Source organism: Dromaius novaehollandiae, chromosome 8 (assembly GCF_036370855.1).
Source record: "Dromaius novaehollandiae isolate bDroNov1 chromosome 8, bDroNov1.hap1, whole genome shotgun sequence".
In the NCBI taxonomy this organism is placed as follows: Eukaryota; Metazoa; Chordata; class Aves; order Casuariiformes; family Dromaiidae; genus Dromaius; species Dromaius novaehollandiae.
Window position 1 is genome coordinate 35,867,889 of NC_088105.1, and position 11,981 is coordinate 35,879,869.

Sequence of the window (11,981 nt, forward strand, 5' to 3'; positions counted from 1 at the left end):
CTCTGCTGCTTTTCCTTTCAACTCTGCTTCTCCAGCCTGTCCAGCACGAGCAGACCCTAGCTTGGCTAAACCCAGTGCTAACAGGTTTGCTGGGGGAAAGCAGCCTCCTGAGCCCTAATTCAGGCAAAACCTGCATCAGTCTGAAAAAGTTTGCTTAAACAAGGACCAAGGATTTGGACAGGAAAGGGAGGAGAGCAAAACACTGTACCTAGGCTGACACTCATGAACACTCTGTGCGGGTTCGTTGTCAATTGTCATGTTTCATATGATAATCCTGGCTCCAAAGATATCACTTTGCAATGTCATGGTCCTCTGACATTTTCTCTGTTTCCACATTCTCCGTATTTTTCACAAAATGTAGCAGGTGGAAACCCTTCAGAGATTCACAGGAAGCTCGAGAGAGTACCAAAATGGCTCTGCAGATAGCTTACAAATAGCCATAGGACTGGACTCCGTCTGGGAAACCAGAGAAACATTATGGAAACCAGGTCTCGGGTCAGAACCGTTCCTGCCCAGAGTTACTTATTGCAGGGAGGAGAGTGAGGTGTTTCTCTTGTTCCTGATGACTGACTACTTGTTGCTGCAAACAAATGTAAGGTAAGTACCTTTCCCTTAATGAATGCACTGCAAAATGGAATCAATATTTTTTCCTAAATGCATCAACCACAGAAATTTCAGTAAATTGAGTCTGCTCTTTCTGCAATGCTGAATCAAAATGTCAGACCAACACAACTCAATTATGGGAGAGGAAATAAGGCAGCATACTGAATGCCAGCAAGTTATTTATGAAATACTTCAAATCACCGATGCTGTAACTACCTGTGGGAAATGAGAACAGACAAGACCATAGATTCAGCTGTGGGAAAATTGATTCAGAGCAACTTGTCCGCAAAGTTTCAGAATTCAGATTTTCACCCTGTCTGGGCTTTATAGTCTGGTTGTGCCATTCAGTCTGTTACTGGTTTTGCTAAAAACATTTTTAGGTGCAAATAAATGATGAGAAGGAAAGAAAAAAATCACAGTTCCTTTTTGGAGTTTAAAAAAGGTAAATGAACTTGTCGTTTTTTCAGTACACTACTGTTTTGCATTTTACCACTCTTGAAGAAGATGAGATCCTTTCTGCACTGGAGACAGTATTGCAACTGAAGCACTTTTCTTTGCTCTTTTAAGCAGAGATTACCTTTATTTAGTGATGCTGAGAGACAGGTTGCAGTGACTTTAATGTAACGTGAGGTTGGCTCTGGGTGCTTCATATTGAATGAAAAGCTAGATTTTTCCCATGAAAGAAGTAGCTCTATTTACAAGGAAAGAAACAGATTCAGAATCTCTCTATACTAATGGGAGACATTAAGTAACTCCAAGAAATACATTTGGTATTCATGTAAAACATTGTTTAAAAGTAGTCATAACTGTTTCAACCACAGTTGGGAAATCAATGATTAAAGTTATTGACTTTAATGAGTACAGGTACAGGTCATCTCTGAGTAATATGGTTCTTCTAAAGAGCAAGTTATTAGGGCTTGTAATTTGTGAATATTGACTTTATTTCCTCCATTTTATTTCCTCCATTGCAATAGGAAGGCAGGAGCTGGGAAAGCAAAGGTTATGAGGGCGGGTTAAATCTTTTGAAGAGCTGGATTAAGTAGTACGTGTGACATGTCCTGCAGATCTTTACCTCTGTCAGCTGAGGATGAATGTACTAAGCCCGAGTACAAGCAGGTGGTAAATCCTGGTACACCAATACCGTTGTAGGACTGTGATTTTAAAGATATCTATCCTATTATGATATATCCATATCATTATACTAGTCTCATGCTCCATATGATATCAGTCCTCCAGTGGGATCTGCTAGGAAGAAAGGAGTGAAAAAAGAAGAAACCTACAGTCATCTGAAGTTCTGCTGACCTCTTCCTCAGACGCTGTGGTAGCACTGCGATATGTAGTCGCAGCACGACACTTGGTTGGTGTCAGTGTCATGAAAAGCTCAGCTCAGTTCACCTGTCCCTTCTGAGTCTCAGAAGCGGAAATCACACACCACGGCCATGTTGATGAAAACGGTGTAAGTTTGGTTAGACAGAGGAAAAATGCCAGAATTCACTCAGGGTGATTTTGTAGCAGAAAAGCTTTGTGAGGCATGAGCTGGACTCTAATGTAGGAAGTGACTTCACTTCCCATTGACTAGGCAGAGACTGAAGAGGGCTCAGCGCTTTCCTGGTGGAGCTCTGAAGAACAGTCTGCAAGAAGTAGCATGCTACCTCCTGCATAGCATTGCCTACACTCAAGTTAGATTCATGTTAAGGAAATGTGGAGGTAAAATGCATCTAAGCTGACACATTTGGGGACATTAATTTCATGTAAGAGACAAAAATGGTATACAGGAATTGTGTCTCTCATCCCATTTCTTTCCAGGTAAGAAATCTGAGAGTTCAGTCTGAGAATCTGAAAATTTCGTCACTGAAAATCCCCATCATGATTAATTATCTAACATTTAATTTATTTTCTCTATCCGATGCAGAGCAATTGCTCATAGTGCAGCCCAAAGCATGAAAGAAATTTTCACTCTGAACCCAACTTTGGCTCAAAATTTGACTTTCCACCTGTGAGGAGTTGAACCACCATGTCAGATGCAGAGGCCTTTCCCTCTCAAGGCTGGATATGGATCCCAAACCTGCAGCACAGCCCCAGCTTCAGTGTTAAGGCAATGGGTAGAAAGGATGAAACTGTAAGAAATGCAAGAAAATAAGTCCTGCAAAAGCTACAAACCTTGAAATGACCCCGAGTGTGAGTGGTGTGACCGGGTGTTAGGCCAACTCAGAGACACACACTATTGGGCAAACCTTGGAGATCAGAAAAAGACACATATTTGAGAATGCTTCCAGCCAAGAAGGACCTGTAGAGAAGGATGGTGGTGGCATGCTGTGTATGGCAGATGATCATTGACTACTTTCAGGTGTCTTTACTGTATTTTTTGAAGATGGAGCGGTCAGGTCATTTGGAAGGGGGAGAGAAACAGTAAGTCTGGGTCACTTGTGGGAAAGTAGAGTGGAAATTTTGGGTTAATTACTGACACTGCAGTTGGAGAAATGGCCTGGGCAGGGAGGGAGGGAGGTGAAGGGGAGGGAGAAGAGGGCAGTGCTGGAGTTCTGGGACTGCAGGAAAAATCTCTAATTCTTATGCCTACCTCCTCTCAGACTACACTTCTCATTCATGAATGGTGAGTCACCAGTTCATCTTATTATTCTTTCTGCTGCCTATGAATCTTATAGCACCAAGCCAATATGGAAAATGCCTCTCACAAAAATGTCATCTGTTCTGTGGAGAAAAAAAGATCATGAAGTTACAGGAAATCTGTGTCATCCTTACCGGTGAGTAACATGCAGGTGATTTCCCTCAAGTTTTGATGAGTTTTGGGGTCTGAGGTTTTGGTTCTGACTCCTCCCTATATACACTTTGCTGCTGATTAACATGCTAGTGGGTGGCAGTGAGAGTAAAGATCCCCCCTGTACATCATGGCTGGAGAGCTTGTTCCACTCAAGGAATATAATGTTCCTTGCAGGTTGTCAACAAGCGATGTTTCATATTTATCAGCTTGGCAACAGTAAGTGGTATGAACAGCTCAAGAGTCCTCAGTGGTAGCAGTAGCATTTCAATAAAGTAATTTTCTAAGTTGTTCAGAAGACCACATATCTTAAGGAAAAAAAAAAAAGTGATTGCATTGAGCAGTCACTTTATAGTGATAGTCAAGGGATGTGGGATAGTACTTTAACTCAGCAGGTAACTACTAATCATGGGCTTTGGCGAAAAATAAAACAATCACAAAGCATTATGCTTTGTGCAACTGTGTGCATCTCTTTTTGGAGTACCATAAGGAAGCATAAAATATCTCAGGACAGAGAATAATGAGAGTGCAGAACTACATTTCAGTGATATAATGGGTCTAAACTAAAACTGGAAGTTACACGGGGGGAATCCAAGCACCCTTAGAGAGAATTCCCTGGGGAATCATTGAGCTGCATCTGGATAGTGCTTAGCATCCTCTCCTAATCCCACACAGTAACATACAGTGAAAAGAAAAGGGAGCAGGGACAGGAAATAGAGGAGCAACAAGCGTGCACATTAGGAAAGGCTGGAGTTGCGAAGGACCCTGCCCAGAGCAGGTATCAGGCAACAGAAACAATATGGAAGATGTTACTCCTTGATCTATCTGGTCAAAAATCTGTAAAATAGTTTTGAGATGTCCTGGCAAGGACACGCTGCTTTGGGACAAAGTTGTCAGGTGCATGCCAGCGGTATACCGTGCGTTTTCCTGTACTATTTCAAAAGCATGTAAAGAAAGAGGAAAAGAAGCACCAGATGAGACACAAAAGTCTCACAGCGTAAGATGATCTAGGAAAAGTAGCTGGATTTTTGACTCCATATCTCCTGTCCCATTTCCACTTTTCCAGTTTGCTCTTCCCTTTCAGGAACACTGCATTGAGTTCAGCATCTAAGACACTTGGGCTTGAGTGGCCAATATCCCAGGTAATCCCAGGTAATTTTCAGAATCTAAGCTCTTCTGATATCTTCATTAGTATTGAAATCAATTTGGAATATTAGTATTTTAACATATATTTGGGTAACAAATAGACTTTCCAGTCTAATGGCTAGGAGGAATAGGATCCCATGATACCAAAGACATTTAACTGCATTTGACAGAACCAGTTTCTAGGAGGCAGGAGCGCTGCATATGTTTAGGAAAATTGCTAGAAGGAAACACCCAGGAACACACATTTCTCTGGCAGCTAAGGAGTAGACTTACAGTAACGTAAAGCCCGAATTAGATCAGTGCTTGTCCATTATCTTGTGCTAATTAGAGCATAGGTTTAAAAGAATAACATCTCCTAATAAAGCAAAGACATCACAATCATTGTTTCTTATTTTAGTGTTCGCTGTAAGGAAATGTAGTAGTTTCATGGTGCAATTACATTATTAGAAGCAATTTAACTGTCATCTTATTTCTCTACAGAACATGATTAAGACATGTCTAATATACCAGGGATGTTGTTGGATCTTGTACTAATTTCATTTTTAAAACACAGGAACTTTAGGCATAGAAACTTTGAACAAGGTCTGAGCAGTCCCTAGCTCTCTGTGTTAGCAGTTTTATAGAATATTGTTTATTTACATTGAAATAATCACTTCTCACCTTGCTGTTTTTGCTGTGGCTGCAGCTCCCAGAAGCTCTGAACACCATTTCCTAAAGCCTAAGGGTGCCGTCAGACAGGACTGTTAGCATTTCTTAGACTTACGCTGGCTATATTGATTCTGTGCCCTTTCCTGCACTTCAAAATCCTTTGCTCCATAAGAGCAAGGCACCGCGCTCCAAGACTAATGGAGGTGCACGGACCTCTCAGCGTGGAGGAGGATCCCCAGCAGCACAGGGCAGCTTGACACAACAGCTATGGGCGGGCAATAACGCAGAAAATTTCACACAAGATGTACGCAACTGGTATGTAACCAGGAACGTGGTTGGACAGAGGGTTAGAGATGGTGCTGTTACGGATTCAGGCAAATGTAGACTTTGTGATATTGCTATTACGATGGAAGGAACCTGGATTTTCCCTTTGAGCTGTCCAGAGGAAGCAATTACTCTTTAGCTGCCGAGGCCCCATTGCCGCAGGCTCCACTGGTTACCTGTTCACCCCCTTTCTGCTGCGGACCTGCATCCCTGGAGGCTGCTGTTTGCAAAGCTGGACCTGCAGGGAGTGATCTGCAAGCAGGTCACTAGTGTGGGCTCAGTGGAGGTGGCAAGAGAGACCTGCTCTTCCCCGACAGCAACCACACGCTCCAGCCGGTCACTGAGCATTGCTGCCAAGGGTGGCAAACGGAGGGTCGGACCTTCTGAACAAATCAGGACATTTTCCTTCTCTGTGCACCAGAGCTGAACAAATTACTTAAGGACTACTAGGCAAGCACTGTCTGCCCCAGCCAAATTAATTTCTTCTGTTTTCCATGGCATGTTTCAGCCGCAGATAGTAATACTGAACTGTTGGCTACCAATATTTTCAGCTACATCTGTTCAGTCTTCTAGAACCAAACTATTTAGCCGCATGCTAGGATATCTCAGTATCCTTGTCAGTCGGTGCTCTGAGACCCACTGCACGGGGCTTCTCCTTCCATTGCGAGCTCCTGTAATACTTGTCTGGAATGTTTTTCAAGTCTACATTTAAACTGTTAGGAAAAGACACACTTGACTCACTCTTGGATGAGGGTGGGTGGCCCTGAGCCTCCTGCTCTGCACGGGGGACTCAAGAGCGCTTTCTTCAGGTCACAGCTGCGAGCAGAAGGGGTCTGTCACCACACTGGGAAAGTTGCCCTCAGTTCTGCCAGAGCCACTGGTACAAAGTCTTTAATCAGGATCAGAATTAGGCCCCAAGTCTTACTAATATATTACTATACTTTTAAATTAGTACCTTTTTCTGTCTTCTACCATTTATTTTCTTAAATAATCTCAGCACATATTTAATTAATTGTGCTGTGGGGATACATCAAGCTCTGGACCAGACTGTCTTCTCTGTCATGTTTGGTGCTACATAGTCCCAGTTCTTTCCCTAGTTCTTCCAGCATGTTACAAATCTAGACAGAGAATTGTGGGGTTTTTATAAATCCACTGAGTTGGGATTTGTGGGAAAGGGGGGAGGCAGGGAAGCAGGAGTTATTTGAAGTACTTTTAAACAAAGGAATAATATTTTCATCACCGATTTTTGAAGAATCCACCACTTTAGAAGTACCAGAGTCACAAAATGTACAGGAAATGGAGAACTACAATAATATTCTGTTCATTCAGAACTTCCTATTTGGCCAAGAGCATCCTAAGTACCTGCTTAAAAATATTCCAGCATCAGGCACTGATGAACTAGTAGGTGCAGAATTCTCTCCGTATGGCTGGCTTTAACTTAAACCAATTCTGACAGGCAGAAAAAATTAATTGTTGAAGGAATCAGGGTGAGATGAGATTTAATCTGTGGCATATGGCATCATCATGCCTGATGATAAAATTCCAAACTAACTTTCATAGCAGAAGAGATCAGCTTTTTGAAAAACATTCAACCCTAATGTGAGTAGTGAAAAGGCAACCCCATGCTGCTCTTGGTAACAGATTTACATGCATGTTATTTGCCGTAATATTAGATAAAGGTACAAGACAGCTGATGGAGTTGAGATCCATCGTGCCTTTTCTACTTGGTAACAGCAGAGCTAAATAGGGGTAGGAAAGCCGACCTTGCAACTAGGCAGTGCACGAAGACACAGGACGGATGGTGTTTGTTATATTGTTGGTTCTGCAACAAACTTCCTACAGAAAATTAAGCAAAGGGGGACACATTTTCGAAAGCATCTAAGTGATATATCTGAGCATACAGAAGGAAGGGCCCACTGGGACATTTACAGTACCTCGCTGTTTACCTGCAGTCGACTTTGGTGGTGTCAGACAACTAGATACCTTGAGACACCATTAGGTGCTTACACCATTAGGTCCTTACTGTTTCAAACACTTCTTCAAAAACTGGACTGTATGGGCAGTGGGATGGTAGGGAATCAGGGGAAGATGAAGCTCCTATAGTATAGTATTTGGTTTATTCTCTACTCATTCTCCCCATTTCTAAATAGAAAAGAATGGTCCTGGGTGTGCTGTAGTGGTAATGTTTGGTAATCAAGTACTATCTGTTCCAAAGTGCTTCACGCCTGGACCTCGTTAAGGGTGCTAAGTCCTACCTGACTCTTTGACTAAGCCAAGCATTTAAAAGCAAGACAGTGAAGTGCTCTCTCCTACCATCCGTATTACAAACCCGACTTGGTATTAATCTGATTTCTGGAGCAGCATAGGTATTTATTTGCTGTTCTTCTCTAGTGACTTTGTTCCTCCCAAGAGTATGCTAGAGAATTACATTAATTGCTATGCTAATCATAACAGGAAGCAACTACTGTCAGCAAATAACAAATACTTCACCTTCCCAAATTTGTTTGTGGTCATATCTGGCCTTAATCCAAACTTTATAACAAACATTATTGTGGGAACTACAAAGGAGCATATATTGTCCTGCCTTTTGGTGGAGAGGGGTAAGTCTTGCAAATCTGCATACTAAGGCCCCCCAAAAATGAGGACATAAACAGTTACTTAAAAATCCCATATTTCTTAAATAGTCACATCATATTGATAGGGTTGATTTATCACAGCTTTTTGTTTGAGATTGGTAGATTAATGTAGACAGAAAGGCAAAATACCAGAACCTGGGAAAAGATTTGAATCCATGTAAAAAAACTTTGATCAGCTAGGTTTCACTTGCAATAATCTACTGTGTTGCTGTTACTTTCCTGTCTAAGGACTTTAAAGAAGGTACCTATGTGAATATAGATTTTTCTACTAGGGAGAAAAAAGTACAGGGCAAAAATGTTTACTGTATTAACTGATGATAGTCGGTATGCAAAGTAAGTGATCAAATACTGTGGCATAAGAGCACTGGTACTCATACTAAAATGTTATAGTATGCCTCACAAAGGCATTAAATGCCATTTAAAGATCAAATTCTTTAAATTAATACTGCATGTTAACTTTGTCTTATGTTCCTTTTGTATTTGCAGCAAGACTTGCCTTCTATCCAGTATTGTATGATAAACTACCTTTTTAATCCACTGTGTCTGACCTAGATTGAAAATTGTCTTTGCTAAACAACTACAGCAGCATTCAGCTATTCACAGCAGGATTCTTCAGCATCGCTAATATTCATTAAACCTGGCAGAATGAGAAATCCCCAAACTACTAATCACTAAGGTGGGATGCTGCTCACATAAGTAAACTGAAAAACATTTTGTCCTTGTTTTGTACTAGGAAAGATGGATGGCATTTCCTGCTCTGTTTGCACTCTCCAGTGCCAGACCAGCAGCGGAAAGTACTGAGAGGTGCTACCAGCAAGGGAGGCTTTCATCCAGCCAGGATGAAGGCGTAGCTAGATGGTCAGTACGAATCAATGTCCCATCTCCCATGGAGCGAAGAGAAGCACAGTCCATAGCAAGAAGCTGGCATCAGCACATCAGGTTCACAGAAAACAACTGGGAGCTCCCTGTACCTTTGCTCATTAAAATCTTCAGTGTGTACTCAGTGGCCCAGGCCCCGTCTGGCCAAGACACAGTGTAAATCCAAGATCCATAAGGTGGGTTTGGTCCCTTTAGCAACTACAGCTTCTCATGAGAGCGAGCTCTACAATACTAAATAATGTTGGTATTTTGCACTGTTAGTTATTTCTAGCACAATGGTTTATGGTCCTGGGCCTATGAGCCAGCCAGTGTAAGTGGATTCTGAGGGGTTTTGCTGGCTGAGAAAGCTCGCTGAGCCCTGAACGGCACAACGTGTAAACAGGGTTTTAAGGCCAGATTTGCTCTTGATCTCTGCTTTACTTTATGTGCTGGCAATTTGCAGGAATAATTGATGTTACCTTGATATCTAATGGTCTGTCTACACATGTTTATAAGCAGACATGACCTCACTCTGTGCTGGCGAGGAAAGTACCCTCTCCAACCAATGGGTTAGCGAAGGCCTGGTCCTGTGCTGATATCCGCGTTTGCTCAGCCTCCGCGGCTGAAACGGCTCACAGAGAGCAGAGGGAGCTGGGGGAAAGAGCTAGGAGACAAGAGAGATGGGCAGATCTTAAGGAAGTTGAAGCGAGGCTTATAAAACACCCTGTAGCCTACTCCTCTTCAAAACCATGTGTGTTATGCACTTTGCTGCCTCTCCAGACACCTAAACGTAATTAAAAATCTTGTTTGATGTGGATTAATGGGATTGGAGTCAGAATTCATTTTGCTAGGTGCTTTCTGTAAACAAAATATAATCTACTTATACATACTGACTACCAGAGAAGCTGTATCATAAATCCCTCAGCACAATTCCAGATATGATCCTAATGTTTTGTCATTTTGGGTACCACAATACTACAAGTTTGGGCCCCATGGGATTTCAAAGCAACTCAAAGTAGGCAAACTGCAACTGTACGTGTCTTACAATTCCCATTTTTTAGGTAGTAGTTCAAGTTTCCACTTTTGTTTATGTGACTTAGAAGCATAAAGGCTGGAATAAAACAGCTTTTCAAATGAACCCATGTAATTAAAAACTGACACTCAACCATTAAAATATTCCCCAGCGGCCAAATGGAAACTGAAGAGTGCTGCAGGATATTAATGACGTGCTAAGTCATATCTGGCTCCCAAATTAGAAACAATCAGGATTAGTGGAGAAAAAAAAATGCTTCATTCAAGTCAAATTTTAAAAGATAGTGAATTATTACAGTGAAGCAAATTTATGGGGAATGTGAACTAATTAGCAATATAGATGTGTAAATCATGAAAACCAAACTGTTGACAAAACTGTAGCAATTTTTTTTCCTCTTCCCAGATAACTAACAGATCAGAGCATCTCTCCATCTTACCGCTGGTGAAAAAGCTAGGAAAGTCGTGCTTTGATGTGTTGAAGTTTTGCAAAGAAGGCCTCTAACTATAAAGTTTGACCGCTGCCGTTGCGTTGTGCACACTTACTGCTGACCTCTGCTCTCCAGTGACCCACCTGGACACACCGGGCCGCTGGCTCTCGGTACCCAAATTCTCCAGGCTTGCTGTGATTTCCCATCACTGTTGTGGACTTCATCACCATATCAAAGGAAAGAACTTCAAGCACAGATGATGGGTAAGCTGCTATACCTGGTATTGCAGGCCTGGTCAGGCAGTAGACTACTGTGTCTTTACTTGTGAATTTTTAAAGTTAGCTCTGATTCATGGTATTTCAATGTGTGTGTCAGATTATGTTAAGGGCCACGTGCAGTCCTCCTATGGGACCGAACCAGAAACCTGCAAAGATAAAGACCAAGCTGTTGCAGCTTATGCTGAAAATGCCACCATCTGTAACTCAGGGCATAAAATTCTTGTCTTTTGTTGGCAAGACACAAGAAAGCTTATAATACTCACTGACCAGCAAGTTATATCCGCAGGAACTAATGTCTGACTACGATCCTTTCAAATTACCCAGAATCTTACAAGAGGGAGAAGAAAACATATCATTTCAGTAGCCAAGCAGTATAAATAATAATCAAGGAAATTATCCCACTGTGAACAAGCTACTGAACCTCAGTGTAAATATCTGTATTTTGGAGTATGTGAATTTAAAAAATGCTTCCTAAGTATACATCAAGACTCCACAATGTGACTTCATCTTTATTTTATGCAATGCAAATGTAAATCATTTTTGCTATTCATTTTCCTTGTTCAAGTGAATAAGAAAACAGCTTAGACTTTTTTAAATGATAGTAATGTCATGAAGAATAATAGACATCTTTCTTTTGCCACCATGGGAAAGCTGTAATAATCATTTCTTTAAAGGAAAGACAAATGCTGTTGATTTAAATGGCAAATAAGGAGCAGATGAGGAGGCTAGCCAGTAAATCATTTATTGTTATAAAATACAAGCTTTCTCCTATGCATATGAGCAGCAGTGGTGCTGAAACAGTTAAGAACTCATTAAGAGGCTCAAGAACTGAGTTTACTCTCTTTTAGCGTGATCTCATTGACTTTTGATTATTTCATCATGTCTGTGTGATAACTTCATCATGCAATCCAGCTCCAGTTTCTGCTGGGAACCCTCCTCTTACCACCTTCTGCTTTCAACGCTTGACTTTCACCACTCACAATACCTGTCTGCTGCATCCTCCCGCCCTTCCACCTCAGCTCTTTGGCCTCTGGGGCCACTTCCCTGCTGTGCTCCTCCCTGGTCTTATTGCACAGGCAACTGTTTTTCACACTGGTAACAAGGTTGGGTAAGGGAAGTGCTTTGCCGTGATTTGTCTCCCAGGAGCATGCACAGACCTGGGAGGCGACTTCTCCCTGCAAGAGCTACACTGGCAGATTCCTGCTCTACCATGTTTGCCTCTTGATTCAGTTTTTTGCAATCGTTTCAACCA